This window comes from Pelodiscus sinensis, chromosome 19 (genome assembly GCF_049634645.1).
Source record: "Pelodiscus sinensis isolate JC-2024 chromosome 19, ASM4963464v1, whole genome shotgun sequence".
NCBI lineage: Eukaryota > Metazoa > Chordata > Testudines > Trionychidae > Pelodiscus > Pelodiscus sinensis.
In genome coordinates, this window is record NC_134729.1 from 11,919,126 (window position 1) to 11,938,298 (window position 19,173).

General features: G+C 56.7%; 1 protein-coding gene across 1 annotated transcript in view; it reads left to right on the forward strand.

The window, feature by feature from the left end:
- LOC102458375 (adhesion G protein-coupled receptor E1) overlaps positions 1 to 19,173 on the forward strand; it is a 198,344-nt gene that overhangs the window by 123,452 nt on the left and 55,719 nt on the right. The window lies entirely within an intron of this gene.

The window sequence follows — 19,173 nt, forward strand, 5'->3', positions numbered from 1 at the left end:
AGTTTTCCCCTGCAGGTGTCTTACACAGCAATGGGAAGAGAGATTCTTTACACACACACACACACGCCCCCCCCAACTGATTGCACAACCACAGTAAACAGGAGGGAGGAGCGAGCGAGCACCTGGACGAGGAGATGGTTGGGTTAACATTTGCAATGGCCTCTTTGAGGAAAAGAAGATCGGAATCACCAGGCTGGATAAAAGCAACAATCGGTCGAACCCTAAACCCCGGTCTCTGCAGCAGCACTCGATGCGTTAGAGGGAGACACAAGAAACCCCTCAGGTATGGGGAGCCTAGCGACTGGCCAAGAAGAGCCTGGCCCCAAGATTAAGGGGGTGTCTTCAATGCAGAGCGATCAGCATCAGGAGCGGAGCAGCCAGGGCAGGCGCGAACAGCCCGACAGCAATGAGTCACCATTACTGCTTTCACCTGGGGGCGCGCCCCATTGTCTCTGCAGCATGCTCCAGGATTTCCCCCCCCCAGCAAAAAGAAGGGAAAATCCATCTGTCCTCCAGGGCACAGAGGGGAATTGTGGGGCAGCACCTTCAGACCTGCAGCACTGGTGTGATTTTTAGCCTGTGTCACACTGCACTGCTGCAATCTAGCCCAAGTGAAAGAGGTGCCATCAGGCAAGCCAGCAAGCCTGGGGTGACAGCACCCTCACACTCGGGCGAGAGGACTGTGTGCGGATGAGAAGGGGAGAGGGAGTGACGCCCAAGGCAGACTCCACGTTACCCTGCTCTCTGAAGAGTTTATAGCCATCCTAAGGCAGAAGGATTCATGGCCCTGCCTACATTTTGGGGGGTTGCTTTTTGTTTTATTATAAGCCAGGATGCTTTCATCCATACCTTTTAAAAATCCTGCTGAGGTTGTAGCTAATTATCTTATAGCAAGGAGTTCCACAGGTCAGCTGTGTGTAATGGGGGGTGGCACCCTTCCAATGATTGGCTTGCCATCTGACCCCTTTCAAGACCTCCCTTACAAAGGGAAACATCTAAGCTGTGGAGATCCAACATTGCTAACTACGTTTAAAGATTTCACGGCAATTTAGCAGAAATTAAATGGTTTTGTGACCATTGTTCCCTGACAGCTTGTGTAACTGCTCAGGAGAGAATCAAAGGCTGCCCAGCAGCATGTCAGCAGCAAAGTTTTTGTTTCTACTGATGGTGCCCCAGAGCACATGAAAAAAATTATTCCACACCTGAATGGGAAAAAAAATCCGCACATGGATGGAACAGATTAGAGGGAACTTTTGTGACCGTGTGTGAGTGTGTGTGGAAAAGAGTTCTTTCCATGCATTGTCTGCAACCAATGCATATAAGTGCCCAGCAGGCACTGCTCACCAGGAAGTGAAACAGACTAGTAACAGCAGTGAAATTGACTAACCCAGCTTCAATCTGCAGGCTGAGTGAATGCAAACCAGAGCTGTAAGAAACTGGATTTTAAGTCAGAGATTCGGGTTTAGTCACTTATGACGTCTCGAAGCTCACGTTGTTGTACAGGTGCTGGAAAGATTAAATGACTCGCCCAAGATCATGCTGCAAGACTACAACACAGCTGGAGGACAGAACTCTTGAGTCGGACTCGTTGAATAAAACCACACTCGCCCATGGGCCCAATTCTCGGTCTTTCCCCTCCTCCGACCGCTACTGATTTCTGCTTCCCTTCAGAGTTATCCGTTTCACTTTGAGAACCCTCATCCAAGCACCACTGACTAATATTAAAAGACAGCCAAAAAGGTTCCTTTACCACTCCCTGTAAATGACTTTCAAGATTTCTGACCAGAGATAAGACAGCCCAGACTTCAGGACGGGACTGATCTTGTGTACAGAAGATTTAAGAACTGAAAGCAAGAAGCCAAAAGGGGGAGGGGGGGGGGGGGAGAGAAACATTGCGACATGTCAAACTTCAAACGTTTCTGAGCAGACAAACTCAGAGCCAGGGGATCAGAGAGACGTTTGAGCAGGCAGGCACAACTGGGGTCCACCAAGATTTGGAGAAGCCAATGCAAAAGCAGCATCGCACAACACTAAAAATAAAATCTAAAAGTTGCTTGAAACCTGATCCTGCCTGGCTGGAACCTGGAAGCTGAGACCTGCAGGAGTTGCTCTAATTGCTCATTCAGACTGCAGCCACCTGAAGTGACCCCAGCTTCCTCCTCTCCCATCATCATTTGGGGAAACGCCTCATGGCAGGGCCAGAGCCTGGTTTACACTGGGTCTCTTATGGCCCTCAGGCAGCCCAAAGCAGCCCTGAAAGAAGCAGGTGGGAGAATCACAATGATGGTTCCCTTTGCAGTCTCCGCGTGCCGGTTCTGCCGCAATTCGACTTTTGAAATGTATATTTCAAAGGCTCAGGAGTGGCAGAGAGCGCGGGGCTTTCGAACTGTAGCAAGAGGCTCTTCCTACAGTTCAAAGGCAGAGGCGCTCTTATCTACCAATCGAATAGTCGATAGACTTCGACTAGTTGATTAATTTAAATTTAACATCCCTACTTTGGCCACCTCAGGGAGTAGCCCTGATGCCAGCTGTGCCGGCGTAGCCAGAGCAAAATTGCTATTAGCCCGGAGGGGGAGGGAGGGGAGGGCGCGACCCAGCACTGGTACGAGCCTCTGGCAAGTGGCCTGGCTGGACGGGTTTGCAGCCCAGCGTGGGAGAGCGTTGGTGCCATGACCTGGCTCCGGACTGGCACACCACCCTGCCGGGCGACCCCAGCTTCCAGCACAAACCTGGAGGGCCGTCCGGGGAGGTGGGGGGTAGCCTAGGGCATTCCCACTGCTCCACCCCACCCTGCCACCACATCGTCCTGCCGCCCCACTGCGCCTCGCTTCTCAGCAGCGGCGAGGAGTCAAGTACGCTGAGGTTGGGGCCTTCTGCTTCCTGCTGCCTCAGAAAAGCCAAGCGCAGCGGGCGAGGGGAGGGTGGCGGGGTGGGGCAGAGGAGGCTGCTGGGCTGCTCTGGCGAGGGGGCAGTGACTCCTGCTGCCACCCTGTGCCAGGCCCATCCATAGGACTGCCACAGGGTCCCCCAAAGCACAGACCGGCGGGAAGGGAGCTGCCCCAAACTATCCTGTGCCAACACGCTATTGGGTAGGACTCAGCTGCACAGGGGAGTTACCCCAGAATGAGGTTGGCTGTGGATGTTCTGAGTTCCTGCTCTTCCGAAAGAATTGCGTCCACATGGGACGGTTATCCAGATTAGCTAAGCCGGTCAATTTCCTCAGGCAGACTACCTCTTAGTAGTACATAACAGTAGCACCTGGCTTCGATCAAGGCCCCGCTGTGAGCACACCTAGCGGGAAAGTGCCTGCTCTAAAGAGCTGCTCAAAAGGGCCCAAAGGAAGAGCCCTTATCTTACAGCTGGGAAACTGAGGCATGGAGCCATGACGTGACTTGCCCACGGTCACGCAGTAGGCAGCAGAGCCAATAACTGACGCCTGGTCTCTCTCACCCCAGTGACTTACCCACTAGGCTACCCTTCTTCTTAGTCCATCCTCCTTCCCCGCCCACCTCCCCCAGGCTTTGCAGCCCCCACCAATGAGGGGGCCATGGCAGCCAGAGTCCTGGCCCCTTTAAATCGCCGCCAGAGCACCACGTGGCATGCTCTGGGCAGCTCTGAGGCCTGGCAGGAGGCTGGGGAACAAGGTGCACTCCAAGTAGTGCTAAGAGCCAACTACCCCAAACCCCACCCCTTCCATCCAAGCCCCGCCCCTTCCGCCCAAGCCCCGCCCCTTCTAGGAACATGCCGTCACACACGCACACCTACCGTGCCCAGGGGCTCGGCCATTGTCAGCCCTCCCACAAGGCTGCCACTAGCCTCGCTCAGGAAACTGGTGACTAGGTTGTATTTTGACACAAATGCCTGCTGGGAAGGCTCCTTCCTGGTGTCAAACGCAACCAACCTGCCACACAACCGCCGAGGCAGCTGCACAACCAACAAAGGAGGTGATCACGCCGCAGCCCAGGGCCTGCCAGAGCCCCCCCGAACAGACACGGCAGCAGGACTAGCTCCAAAGATACAGCCCAGCCCAGTCCCCGGGCTGGGCTCTGTAGGGATGGGGTCCGACCCGAGGCCCATTGAATCCGCAGCCTCTCTCCTGAGAGGGGCAACATGAGATGGTGCCAAACAAGACCATGATGGGGGGGGCGGGGTTTCCTGCTCCAGGCACTCAGATTTTTTTGGCCCGTGCCTCAGTTTCCCCCCACGCCTAACATGAGGACAATGCTACAGCCCTTCCTTTGTAAACCATCTGCTGACCTCAGAGCGCCAGGGGCTGTAGACCAGCGAGGGGAAAGCCACCCTCCATCGCCACACGCTCAGTCCTGCGCAAAGAGGCTCGCTCATACAAGGGAAACCACAGAGCCATCCCCGTACCCCTGCTCTGAGGCACCCAGGACATCCGCCGGTTACCAGCCACACCAGCAGCATCCCCGTGCACAGCCAGGCCTCTCCACAGGGCAGGGCAGCCCCGAACCCTTCACCCCCTCCCCAGAGCCATGGGTTTCCTGCCCCCCCCCCCCCCAATCCACACCCGTGGCATACTCTGCTGCGCACACGTGAGAGTCAGTCGCCATGGTAACTGGGGCTGCAGGCTCCTCCTGGCAGAAGCCAGATTCAATGGGGAAGAAGGGAGCAGGGAGGAGGAAGGGTCTTCTGCAGGCAGCCGGGAGACTCGCACATTTTTTTTTTTAAACCGGATGCCCCAAGCCTGAAAGCAGGAGACAAGCCCCCACCCCACCGGCCAAGGCCTAGGGCAAGGCCCTGGCAAAAGACAGCGGGGAAAGGGGCTTGTTAAGAGGCACCTCATCTCATCTCAAGCCAGCTCTGCAGAAGCGAAGAGTAAATAGGCAACCAGCCCTTCCCCATCTGCTGGAAACGGGGGGCTCTCACGCCCCTCCAAAGGCAGAGCTGCCTGACTAGAAGGCCCGGCAGGTTTATCATGCCACCCTCTCCATCCCGCCTCGGGTTCTTCTAGACATGGGGAGACGCCTCTTTGCTACAAGTCCCGATTCCTGCTGCGGCATCTCAGCAGCCCGCCTCCCCCTGCCCAGCAGAGGAAGGGGGAGGAGGGGTGTTCCCAACCCCAGCTGCGAAACTTACCAGTCTTGTTAATGACTTTTTGCTAATTTTGTGACAAAGGCTCAGGGCAGAAGCCCCCTCCCGCCACCCCAGCACCAGGTCTCCTGGGGTTACAGCGTATTTAAGCAAACTCTGGGAACTCTGCAAAAGTTGATGGCTCGGAGTCATTCCACCTCCCACCCTAGAAACCCTCTTCGGGAAGGATTTCCCGCTTACACCCCCCTGCTGTGGAATTTCCCCTGACACATTCACAACAGCAATAAATATGAAAAGCAAAAGGCGGGGAGGGAGGAGAGTTCCTTCAGCAGAGAGCTGGGGAAGAGGGAGTCAATGCCACAATACTAGCACCCTTGGGAGGGCGTCGAGTCATCAGTCAAGGTAGCCACATCTGCTGGAGACGTACTAACTACGGAGAGCCAAGAGTCCACACCTGTTCCCTTCAAAGCAGGTGAATTGCATTTCTGAGAGCAGGGATAGACAACCTAAGTGGGGGAGTGGATGCAGGGCTCAGGCCCCGCCCAATATCGGGGAGCCCACGCTGGCAGGCCATGGGGCTGGAGCGCACAAAGTCCGCTAACCTGCCCTGGTCCCTCCCAGGCCCTGGTGTGCAAGGGGAAGGAGGGGAGGGTCTTTCTGCTTTTTTGGCTTCTCACAGATCTGGGACGGCGACACCTTTGTCAACCCCTGGGCAGGTGCGAACTTGGACGAGGGAAGATTCCACGGGGCTGAGCTGGCCCGAGAACGCCCAGAGGCGCCGCTTCCCAAGGAGAGAAACACAACCCGCGCGAGAGCCCAGCGGCAGCGCTGCCAACTCGCCGAGCTTTCTCAAGCCTGTCACGATCTCTGGGGCTTTTCTGAGAGCTCCGGTTTCTGGAATCCAGAAACTCCAGGAAACTCATTCCCCCCCCCCCCCCCCCCCCATTCAAACAAAAACGGGCTCTTGGCCCCAGGCACTGACGAAAGCTTGGAAATTGGAAGCAAGTGCACCCTAGGGGCTCCGAAACCGGCAGACAACTAAAGTGGCCCCAACAGCTATTTTTAAAAGCAGGCTGGCGCTCCGAGTTGGCCACGCTGCAGAGGCATTGTTTGCAAGTGGCATCCCAGGCAGGAGAGCATCCCACGCTGCTTCCTATGGGACGAGGGAGCACGTTTGCGCGGAGGAGGCGAGGGGCAGCAAGTTGCTGCCGGGCTGTAAACATGGCACATGCTTGATCCGGCGCAGCTGCTCATGGGCTCCCTTTTCCTCCTCCCCCACCCGAAGCACACCGCTCCAAACAGCAGGCCCAGTGCCAACGCTCGGCACAACTCAGCTACGGGCGCTTTGCTGAGAGAAAGCATTTGTAACTAGGTTCTATCCCAGAGAGATCAAAGCCGTTTTAGGGACGGAGCCTCCCAATCCCTCTCTCCTCCCCACCGCATGAGCTCCCTGGTATACGCAGGGAAAGCGAGGCACACGAAGTTTGGACTTGCCTTCCCCGAAGCAGATGGCAAGCCAAGCAGCAAGGTCGGGGAAAGAACCCAGGAGTCCTGGCTACCCTATTACCAGGCTGGTCACTAGAGGCCCACACCCTCCCAAACGCTGGGAAGCCAAGTCCCCTGCAAAAGCCACAACTCCTCCCGCCAGCTCAGGGAAGAATCCAGGGGTCATTGCTACCTCCTCCTGTGTGAGCACCCCCAGGCATGTCACCACCCAGAGAACCCAGGAGTCCTGTTCTATCCACCCCTGCACTGCACAGGCCTGCAGTAGAAAGGAGAGTCAGACAGGAGCAAGCCAAGTTCCCTATGACAGATACCGGCAACACACACCTAGGAATGGCCATATTCCCGCCCCCACCACACACACCCCTTTTGCCCCAGCAGGGGTGGGCCCTGAGCACTCCCCCTCCCCAGCCTAAGAGTAACACAGGAGATTACTCAAGTGACCCTGTTGGAGATACTGCCTGGAGGAGGAAAAATGGAAATTCACCAGCCCCACCCCAGAAGCACTGGAACCGGTTTTAGAGTGGGGGCGCTGAAAGGCGGGGAGGGCAGGCGCACATGCACGCACACACACACACACACACACACACACACTCGTAGGCCCAGCACCTCCACCACTCCCCAGGAAAGCCAGGGATCCCAAAACTGCAGAGAAGCGTCTGGAGTTTAACCACAAACAAGAGACGGGGAGGAAACTACCCGGGACAGAGACACTGAAACCCACAGGCCCATCCGGAGAGGTCAAAGGCGCACGCAGGGCGGGGAAACGGAGAACACTGCCCTGAGTATGCCCCCCCAGGAACCCCGCTATGAACCCAGCCACACGACCCCCCCAATGCAAAAATGGAGACTGACCCCACACCACTGAGACAAGAGGCCCCCCCCCCCCAAAGTGCTTGCAGCCATGTGGCAAAGTGAATACTTTAGAGGTGCAGGGCTTTAAAGTCGGGGGGGGGGGGGGGGGGAAGCACAGACAAGGGTTCAGAGAAGGGGGGTAAAGATCCTCCCATGGCTCCCCCCCCCTTAGAGCCTCTGCTGGAGAGTCACATGACATCCCCCCCCCCCATTACAAGGCTGGGGAATTCCCTGCCCAGGAAACCTGGAGAAGGAGAGGGAAACACCCGCCCCCACTCTGACTGCAGGATGGATGTAAGGGCCCCCTCCCCATGGCCTGGACTGGGAGCAAGCCCGAAGCAGGCTGAGCCAGGGAAAGGAGAAGCTGCCCCAGTGGCGGGATGGGGGGGGGGCGGTAAGAAATGGGGCAGGGGGAAGGGGAGCGGCTTTGGGGGCTGATCACGAGAAAAGGAAATGAGGCTGGGAAGGGGGGGGGGCGACGGGAGAGGAAAATAACGGGAAGCCCAGAAAGAGAAGATTGGGGGCGAGCCCACCCCCAGGGGCAGCACACACGTGGGGGGGGGGGGGCGATGGGGAGCCCAGCCCGACGGGAGCGGGGCGGAGGGAAACTGAGGCAGCCCGGGGGGGGGGAGGAGCCCCGCCCTACGGCAGCGGGGCGGGAGGGGCCCGGGGCGCGCCCCACTCACCCACAGCTCGGTGCCCCAGTCCATGCTGGCGGCCCCCGCGGCGGTCAGAGCGCGGCCGGGCCCGGATCCGCCTGCGCCGCCGCCCGCTCCGGGCTCACAACATCCCAGCGCGGCGCTGCCTCCTGCCGCGGCCGGGCAGCCCCCGCCCCCGCCCCCTGCTCCTTAAAGCGACAGGGCCCGCCCCGCCCGGCCGGGGGCGCCCCACACTGCCCCCTAGGGACACGGGGACCCCGCTCGCTGCCCCTATAGGGACACGGGAACCCCGCTCGCTGCCCCCTAGGGACACGGGAACCCCGCTCGCGGCACCCAGAGAGAGACTGGAGCCCCGCTCCCTGCCCCTATAGGGACACGGGGACCCATTCACTGCCCCGTAGGGACACGGGAACCCCGCTCCCTGCTCCTATAGGGACACGGGGACCCATTCACTGCCCCGTAGGGACACGGGAACCCCGCTCCCTGCTCCTATAGGGACACGGGGACCCATTCACTGCCCCTATAGGGACACGGGAACCCCGCTCCCTGCTCCTATAGGGACACGGGGACCCCGCTCCCTGCCCCTATAGGGACACGGGGACCCATTCACTGCCCCTATAGGGACACGGGAACCCCGCTCCCTGCTCCTATAGGGACACGGGGACCCCGCTCCCTGCCCCTATAGGGACACGGGAACCCCGCTCCCTGCCCCTATAGGGACACGGGGACCCATTCACTGCCCCCTAGGGACACGGGGACCCCGCTCCCTGCCCCTATAGGGACACGGGAACCCCGCTCCCTGCCCCTATAGGGACACGGGGACCCATTCACTGCCCCTATAGGGACACGGGAACCCCGCTCCCTGCTCCTATAGGGACACGGGGACCCATTCACTGCCCCGTAGGGACACGGGGACCCATTCACTGCCCCTGTAGGGACACAGTGACCCCGCTCCCTGCTCCTATAGGGACACGGGGACCCATTCACTGCCCCGTAGGGACACGGGGACCCATTCACTGCCCCTATAGGGACACGGGAACCCCGCTCCCTGCTCCTATAGGGACACGGGGACCCATTCACTGCCCCTGTAGGGACACAGTGACCCCGCTCCCTGCTCCTATAGGGACACGGGGACCCATTCACTGCCCCGTAGGGACACGGGGACCCATTCACTGCCCCTATAGGGACACAGTGACCCCGCTCCCTGCTCCTATAGGGACACGGGGACCCATTCACTGCCCCTGTAGGGACACAGTGACCCCGCTCCCTGCTCCTATAGGGACACGGGGACCCATTCACTGCCCCGTAGGGACACGGGGACCCATTCACTGCCCCTATAGGGACACGGGAACCCCGCTCCCTGCCCCTATAGGGACACGGGAACCCCGCTCCCTGCCCCTATAGGGACACGGGAACCCCGCTCCTTGCCCCTATAGGGACACGGGGACCCATTCACTGCCCCTATAGGGACACAGTAACCCCGCTCCCTGCCCCTATAGGGACACGGGAACCCCGCTCCCTGCCCCTATAGGGACACGGGAACCCCGCTCGCTGCCCCTGTAGGGACACGGGGACCCATTCACTGCCCCTATAGGGACACGGGAACCCCGCTCCCTGCTCCTATAGGGACACGGGGACCCATTCACTGCCCCTATAGGGACACAGGAACCCCGCTCCCTGCTCCTATAGGGACACGGGGACCCATTCACTGCCCCTATAGGGACACGGGAACCCCGCTCCCTGCTCCTATAGGGACACGGGGACCCCGCTCCCTGCCCCTATAGGGACACGGGGACCCATTCACTGCCCCTATAGGGACACGGGAACCCCGCTCCCTGCTCCTATAGGGACACGGGGACCCCGCTCCCTGCCCCTATAGGGACACGGGAACCCCGCTCCCTGCCCCTATAGGGACACGGGGACCCATTCACTGCCCCCTAGGGACACGGGGACCCCGCTCCCTGCCCCTATAGGGACACGGGAACCCCGCTCCCTGCCCCTATAGGGACACGGGGACCCATTCACTGCCCCTATAGGGACACGGGAACCCCGCTCCCTGCTCCTATAGGGACACGGGGACCCATTCACTGCCCCGTAGGGACACGGGGACCCATTCACTGCCCCGTAGGGACACGGGGACCCATTCACTGCCCCTATAGGGACACAGTGACCCCGCTCCCTGCTCCTATAGGGACACGGGGACCCATTCACTGCCCCGTAGGGACACGGGGACCCATTCACTGCCCCTGTAGGGACACAGTGACCCCGCTCCCTGCTCCTATAGGGACACGGGGACCCATTCACTGCCCCGTAGGGACACGGGGACCCATTCACTGCCCCTATAGGGACACGGGAACCCCGCTCCCTGCTCCTATAGGGACACGGGGACCCATTCACTGCCCCTGTAGGGACACAGTGACCCCGCTCCCTGCTCCTATAGGGACACGGGGACCCATTCACTGCCCCGTAGGGACACGGGGACCCATTCACTGCCCCTATAGGGACACAGTGACCCCGCTCCCTGCTCCTATAGGGACACGGGGACCCATTCACTGCCCCTGTAGGGACACAGTGACCCCGCTCCCTGCTCCTATAGGGACACGGGGACCCATTCACTGCCCCGTAGGGACACGGGGACCCATTCACTGCCCCTATAGGGACACGGGAACCCCGCTCCCTGCCCCTATAGGGACACGGGAACCCCGCTCCCTGCCCCTATAGGGACACGGGAACCCCGCTCCTTGCCCCTATAGGGACACGGGGACCCATTCACTGCCCCTATAGGGACACAGTAACCCCGCTCCCTGCCCCTATAGGGACACGGGAACCCCGCTCCCTGCCCCTATAGGGACACGGGAACCCCGCTCCCTGCCCCTATAGGGACACGGGAACCCCGCTCCCTGCCCCTATAGGGACACGGGGACCCATTCACTGCCCCTATAGGGACACAGTAACCCCGCTCCCTGCTCCTATAGGGACACGGGAACCCCGCTCGCTGCCCCTATAGGGACACGGGGACCCCGCTCCCTGCCCCTATAGGGACACGGGAACCCCGCTCCCTGCCCCTATAGGGACACGGGAACCCCGCTCCCTGCTCCTATAGGGACACGGGAACCCATTCACTGCCCCTATAGGGACACGGGAACCCTGCTCCCTGCCCCTATACGAACATGGGAACCCATTCACTGCCCCTATAGGGACACGGGAACCCATTCACTGCCCCCTAGGGAGACGGGAGCCCCGCTCGCTGCCCCTGTAGGGACACGGGAACCCTGCTCCCTGCCCTTATAGGGACACGGGAACCCATTCACTGCCCCTATAGGGACACGGAGACCCCGTTCACTGCCCCTATAGGGACACGGGAACCCTGCTCCCTGCCCCTATAGGGACACGGGAACCCTGCTCCCTGCCCCTATAGGGACACGGGAACCCTGCTCCCTGCCCCTATAGGGACACGGGGACCCGTTCACTGCCCCTGTAGGGACACGGGAACCCTGCTCTCTGCCCCCTAGGGAGACGGGAACCCCGCTCCCTGCCCCTATAGGGACACGGGAACCCATTCACTGCCCCGTAGGGACACAGGAACCCTGCTCGCAGCACCCAGAGAGAGACTGGAGCCCCGCTCGCTGCCCCTATAGGGACACGGGAACCCATTCACTGCCCCTGTAGGGACACGGGAACCCATTCACTGCCCCTGTAGGGACACGGGAACCCTGCTCCCTGCCCCTATAGGGAGACAGAAACCCATTAACTGCCTGTATAGAGAGATAGGAATCCATTCACTGCCCCTATATAAAGATGGGAACCCATTGACTACACCTATAGAGAGAAGGGACCCCCCCCCCCCACTCACTGCACCTATAGAAAGGCAGGAACCCATTCACTGCACCGATAGAGGACACCCCCCCATGGCCCTGACCAGAGACAGGAGCCCCACCCACTGCTCCTGTTGGTACATGGGATACTTACTACCCCTATAGAGAGATGGGAATCCCACTCACTGCTTCCTAGGGAAGGGTCCCCCATGGCCTCCATAGGGAGACAGGAACCCTGCTCACTGCCCCTATAGAGAGATGAGAACCCCACTCACTGCCCTCTAGAGAAGGGAATTTCCTCTCCTGATCCCTATAGAGAGACATCCCACACACTGCCCTCATAGGGAAAGGCACCCCCTTCTCTGATGTTTACAGGGAGATGGGAACTCCCCCCTCCACACTGCCGCTATAGGGAAGGGAATTTCCTTCCCTGGTCCTTATAAAGACACAGGAACACCCCCCCCCCCCCATACACACACACATGCACTGCCCCTTATAGAGAAGGGTGTTCCCCCACTGTCCCCCGCCCAGAGACACAGTGCCCACAACAGGGAAGGGCATTCTCCCACTGTCGCTTATAGAGTTGAGCCCCCCGGCCCCCCCCTTATAGAAAAGGTCATTTCCTGCACCTTCCTCTGACGCCACCCACCCACCCTGCTGGCCAGGCCTGCCTCGTCCTTTCCTTGTACTGCCCCGCCAGCCTGTTATCGCCCCACGGGGCCGACCCAACAGGGGACAGGCGCGGGGAGGGGGCTGATGGAAGGACGCCTCCGTCGACCACACTATCGTCACTCGACTCCCCCAGCGGGAAAAACCCCTTCGGCTGCTGCGGGCTGCGTCTATCCCATGGAGTTGGGCGTCACTGTGGACGTGGCTTTGGCCTGCGGGTGGGACAGGGACTGTCTTTAGCCTGTGTCTGTACAGACCGAGTCCCGGTTCATGACAACGCGGCACCGACAGGCCATGGTGGGTTTCATCGACGATGGCCCAGGCCCTACCAAATTCATGGTCCATTGCGGTCAGCTTCCCAGTCACTGGCTTTTAAAGGGGGTAAATTCCAGTAGTGATGGATGGCAGAAGGAGGAGCAATGGTCTCAAGTTACAGTGGGGGAGTTCTAGGTTGGATATTAGGACAGACTATTTCCCTAGGAAGGTGGGGAAGCGCTGGGATGGGTTCCCTAGGGAGGGGGTGGAATCTCCATCCCTGGAGGGTAGTAAGTCCCAGCTTGACAGAGCCCTGGCTGGGATGGTTGAGTTGGGGTCAGTCCTGCTTTGGGCAGGGGGTTGGACTCGCTGACCTCCTGAGGTCTCTTCCAACCCTGGGATTCTATGATTCTAAATTGCCCGATTTCAGCTATTGCAATCAGCAATGTCAGGGGGGTTGCAATTGTAAGGGGCCTGACCCACAAAGGAGTGGTGTGGGGGTCGCAAGATTAGCGGGCGGAGGGGGGGGGCTCACTTCTGCACTGTTTCCACCACGCTCCAGCCCCCCAGCTTTGAAGGCAGCACAGAAGTAAGGGGGCAATACCAAATAACCTTGTGACCCCCCTCCCTCCTCTGTAACTCCCTTCTGGGTCAGGACCCCCAATTTGAGAAAGGTGAAATCTGTATGGTAGCAGTTAATAGCACATAAAAGGCCAGATTTCCAGGGAGAACACCAGATTTCACAGTCCATGACGCAAGGGTGTGAATTTGGCAAGGCAACTCCGTGGGGCAATTAGATCTAGACCCCATCCCTACTGCCCTCCACCCGCAAAGGGTAAAATGACCTACGGGTGTCAAATTAGACACGGATTTGCATTGGGATCCAGCAGCAGTTTCGTGACTAGGGTGACCCGGGCTGTATCAAGTAACCTGCAGTGTGGGTTCATCGCTCCCTCTCGTGGCCACTTTGTGCAACAGGCCGATGAGTCTGCCACGGTGTTCACTCCATTGCGGCAGGCTCACCTGCTCAGCCGCAGAAGTGCTGGGTTCAAATTCTGCCGCTGGCCTGAGACCTGCAGCTAGACGCCTCACTGCAAAGATCAGGGAATTAATGGTCTCTGCACAGCTCGAAGGAGATCTTGTGCACGGGACAAGCAAACTGCGGGCAAGGCTAGTAGGCGAGTCCTCCAGAGGAAGAAGGGAGACTGTGATCCTGGAGTGAGATTGTTTGGTTGTTTGGACTGCTTTGGGGCTGTGTGCTGAGTTACTCAGCTGGCTAGGCGAGCCTGAGAACTTCCTATTGGGGATCTAGCCTGCTGCTATCCCTTGCTCCATAACCCCTCTGGGATCTAGGGACTAGCTCTGGGAGAACAAGGATTTAAAAAGTCTCAGGGAGATGGCAGACAGCAGAACAAGAAGCAATCGTCTCAAGATGCAGTGAGGCAAGTCTAGGTTAGATATTAGGAAAAACTACATCACTAGGGATACTGGAGATACCCTGAAATAGCTGTTCCGCGTCTTTTGAGCGCGCCCATTTGAAACAAAACAGGCCCACTATTCCGATGTCCCTCTAAACCTTATTCCAGGAGGAGCAAGGGACGTTTCGGAACAGCGCTTTATTTCGAAATAAGTGCTGTGTAGTCTGTGCCAAATTTCGAAATAAGCTATTTCGAAACTGATTCGAAATAAGCTACACAATTTGCGTAGCTCAAATTGCAAAGCTTTTCTCGAGCTAAGGGTGCAGTGTAGACGCACCGTGCCAAATTTCGAAATAAACCGCTAGTCTGAAAAGTCCCTTAATCCTTCGTGGAACGAGGTTTACAGGGACATCGGAATAGCGAGCCTGTTATATTTCGAAATAACGGGCTTCTTTCCAAGACGTGGAATAGCTATTTTGGGATACCAGAAGTGTCCCGAAATAGCGTCACAGTGTAGACGTGCCCTAAGCTATCTACTAGAAGGGTGCTAGCAAAGCCTCCTAAAAAAGAAATGGGGGTGGGAAGAGGGAGGAGGGAGAGAGAAAAACCAAACCCACCTAAGAAACACTCTAAACTTAAGCCAGTAATGTAAGATACAGGCCTGAAACCAAAGCCCTTGTAGGGTAGGCCTGGTTTGAGGCTTGAGGCCTATCTATCAATCGACAACACTTGGCTAATAGAAAGCAAAGCTAAGCTGTGAGCAAGAGGCCAGCCCCGGCTCACCAAACCTGGCACTAACAGGGCAGAGAGAGCAAAACACTAACTGGTGCTAGGTACCAACCGTCCAACAGTCGTTGGTACTGGTCACAGGTTGAAAGCACATGGTACTGCCAGCTCGTTAAAAAAGACCCTGGTACCCACACTCCCCACGGATACCGACCCAGGTTCAGGAAAGGGTCTAAAACAACAGCATGATGGATAGAGATGATCTAATCAAATCACAAGGTGCAGGGGGATGGGTGGTATTGCGTCAGACGGTGGTAACCTGACACGCCAGGAGTGAGGTGTAACTTGTTTGTACTTGTGTATAAGGCGGTGGCTTGGAGAGGCTGTCTCTGTCCGGCCTAGGGGGAAGTGGGACCTCCCATTGATTAAGTCATTCCATAGTTACAGGGTACATGTGCGTAGCGGTTCGGTAGAGCCTGCTGACAACTATGTCTGTACTTTGCTTAACAATAAACGTGGCTGGGCACCTTCGATCCTGGTCTGATTTGTGGTCTTTGGGGGCCCTCTCGGGGTCTGCGGAGGTGACTCATTGCACAAGTTGACACATCCTGGAGCACACACGCACACAGCCTTCTGGTCATCGTCTTCAATGGAGCCAGAGACCAGTCCGGACACCACACCAGTAAATCCCGACCTTACAACAGTGGTGACCCGACAACACCCAGCAGGGATAAAATGAATGCAGACAGGAGCCCCGCCCCAGAGCTGTGTGCTGCGCTGATGTACCTGTACGCATGGGACAAGCCGCTCGCAGCCCACATCAAGGTGCGGGTGCTTGGTTAGGGTTGCCAGGTGTCTGGTATTCAACCAGACAGTCCGTTTTTTGTGCCCCCTGTCCAGTAAAAAAAATTCAGAAAATACTGGACATGTGCAATGTCCGGTATTTTCTGCTTTTCTGGCTGGGCACCTGACAGAAGTCGGGCAGGGGTAGGGGCAGTGGCTGGGGAGGTGGGGTCGCGATCGGCACTGGGAGGTTCATGTAGTCAAAATATATGATGTAGACTGTTGATAATAAAGTTCCCATTCAGTGTGGTGGTTTTGTTTTGGTTTTGCTTTTTTTTTGCTTGACAAATTTTTCCCACGTGTGTTCGGTATTTTGGGGGAAACCATCTGGCAACCCTGTGCTTGGTGTCCAAGTGGATGAACTGAAGGAGCTAAGGGAAACAGAGAGACCCCCCAGAGGAGACTTTTGGAGACACCACAGAACAGTCCCATCCAGGGTTCCCTCTAAGATATCCCAACCATGAGCGGAGTGAATTTTGGCTTGTGCCCCAATACTGAGGTCATGTGTGCTGGTTTGATGTGTGCCATCATGGCACCCAATTTATTAACACACACACGTTCCCAGCCAATGGAGCAGAAGCCCCCCCCCCCCCATGCAGCATCTCCTGTTCCCCGCTGCCGGAGCAGACATATACACCTCCCCCCTCCCCCCGCCATGCCCCTACCGCCAGAACAAGCCCTGGAATCCCCTGTACTCCCTGCGCCCAGAGCAGGCCTCTCCGCCATGCAGCCACGGCAGGTCCCGGCCCCCGCCCCAGCGGCTCCCTCCCCACGCCAGCTCAGCCGGTGACACAGAATGAAAGTCTTGGGGAGGGAGAACATCGAGCGGGAGCAGAGGGAAACAATCTCATAGTAGGGACCCACTTTCCAGATGATGCCGCGGTATCCCTTTATTCCAAGCCCCCCCCCCACTAAAGGAGGGAACCCCAGTGACTAGAAAGAGCCAGATCAGCGTAATGGGGGATTTGATGGGCAGCTGAGTTTGAGATGGCCAGGACTGCATGGTAAATTTCCTGCTGACCACATGAGACAAGAGTGCGGGCAAGACGCCAGAGGTCATGGTACACGTAAATACCAATGACAAGGGAAAGGTAGGCCACAGGTCTGGAGGCCAGTTAGACTGCGAGTTAACAGATTAAAGTCAAGGAATTCCATGCTGCTGTTCTCAGCAATGCTTCCAGGGTTTATGGAGTGGCACTGTGACATTTTCTGTCTTGTTCTCTATCTCTTTTGTTCCTTCTTAATGGTTCCTAACATTGGTCACTTTTTCGGACTACGGCCTCGTCTATACTTATGCGGAAGTTCAAATTCAGATATGCAACTCCAGCTATGTTAATTGCGTCGCTGGAGTCGACATACATTCGGAATAACGGAGGGCTTCTGTTACCCACATTCCACGAGGACTTAACGCCTCTTCCAAAATAGCTATTTTGGAATAGCAGTCGTGTGGATGCTCCACCGCAGCTATTTTGAAATAGCTCTTCCCCAGGGCCATTCAAAATAATTACTTTCCAGTGCCTGCTGGGGCTCTAAATCGAGGCAGCACGTCCACATTGGGGGAGCCTGCCTCGGATTCATTTTGCGGCTTCCCTCAAATAGACGGGCTATTTTGAAATAAGCTATTTCGGGAAAAAGAATTCCAAACTAGCTTATTTTGAAATAAGTATGCTGTGCAGACGTACCCCAGCTGAGGATCCCTACAAGCAAGTGGAGGGAAGTCAGTTCAGACTCAGCATATGGTGCAGATTGAATGATCAGAGACATAAACTGAGACTTTGGTGAACTAAATCCCGCCCCATCTCTCCGAGACCCCGCCCCTTCTGGATTCACAGAGCCACTCCCCCATCTTGCCCAGGGACTCCAGAAGGCTATTGGCTCCCCTCAGTGGAGTCAGGATCTGGAGCAGAGCGAGAGGTCGAGCACCCTCTGGCTAAAGCCATCGATCAGAAATTGGTTAAAAGATGGGAAACAAAGGATACGAACTAAGGGTCCATTTTCACCGAGGGAAATTGTGGGCCAGGGAGCTGTATGGAGACCCATGAGTAATCTGGAAAAGGGGGTGAAAAGATCTCACTGGCTGGGCAAGAAAATAGAAGAGGCGGGATGGGGTGGAGAGGTTGCCCCGAGGCCCTGCACCCCCCTTGGGGCAGCTCTGCTTGCTTGCATAAAAGACAAGTCCAGCTGGTTTGCTGCTTTTTGTCTCCTTTCAAACGCTGTTTAGAAGATTATCCTCTTTCAGCTTTTTCTTTTCTTGCTGTTCAAGGCTTCTGCACGTCATGGTCTCCTGATGTTAGTTAAATACCCATAACTTTTAGATGAATTATGTAAATGTTTTCATTGACTGACTCACAACTCTGTCACGGAGGAATATAAATTCCTAGAGTCTTGTATAGAAAAATTACTGTAAAGTGGTTCAAAGCTCACAGTAATGTAATTACGCAGTTTTGAGTTAATAGGTTTCACAAAGCGAGTTTAATAAATCCTTTTGGGAGTCGGGGAGGGAATTCTGAAGGGAAAAAACTGGTTCTGTGGACTCCATTAAATCACAGTTTATAAGATGTGCTGTAGTAGGGCACTTCTCCTGGTACAAAGATTGAGAAAGGAAGTAGTACACACAGAAGAGCTTGGAGCTAGGATGCTGAGAGCTTGCATCCTAACTCTTGTGAAATTCATGAGTTTGGCCCATGGAAAAATTCCAGGAGTTGAGATTCCAGGATCAGATGAAAGGGAGACTTTTAAAAACAGGGAGTGCTCATTAGAAACTCCTGGAAACATTTTTGATGTTGTCAGCCCTTGTGGGAAAAGTCCCATCGAATTGAAAAGGAAAGGAAGCCCTGTGGGGCTTGATAAATATCACCCTAAAAAGTGAGGGGTTTAATAAAAAGAGCGACCCTTTTTGTAGGATTTTTTTAAAAACCAGCCTATGGAATTTAGCAGGGATAACAAGTAGCATTACACACTGTTCCACAGAGGGGGGGTTCTGGTCTGGACTCTGAGGTCCTGGAAAGGTTTATTAGGGATTTTCCTATGGGGCGAGGAGCCCCTGCATTCCTCGGGGTGCGCATGATCATCAAGGAATCACCCCAGAAAGTCAGCAACATCCGTCCTCGACTGCACCAACAGCCCCTCTGTCAGCCCGTAGCGCACACGCTGCCCCGCACGACTGACCCTCCAGGTTCCAGGCTCTGTCCCACTGAAGGTGGGACAATGTTCGGTCATTATAAGGGGTGCCCCCCTCGGTAGTTCTCAGTCTGGAGCATCCTGGTTTCAGGGGTCCAGGTTGGAGCAGATGTCAGGGGTCCACCAAAACAAACCAGAGAGCCATTAGACTTTTTTTTTTAAGTTAGCCAATTTTGAATGAATTGAACGTATGCC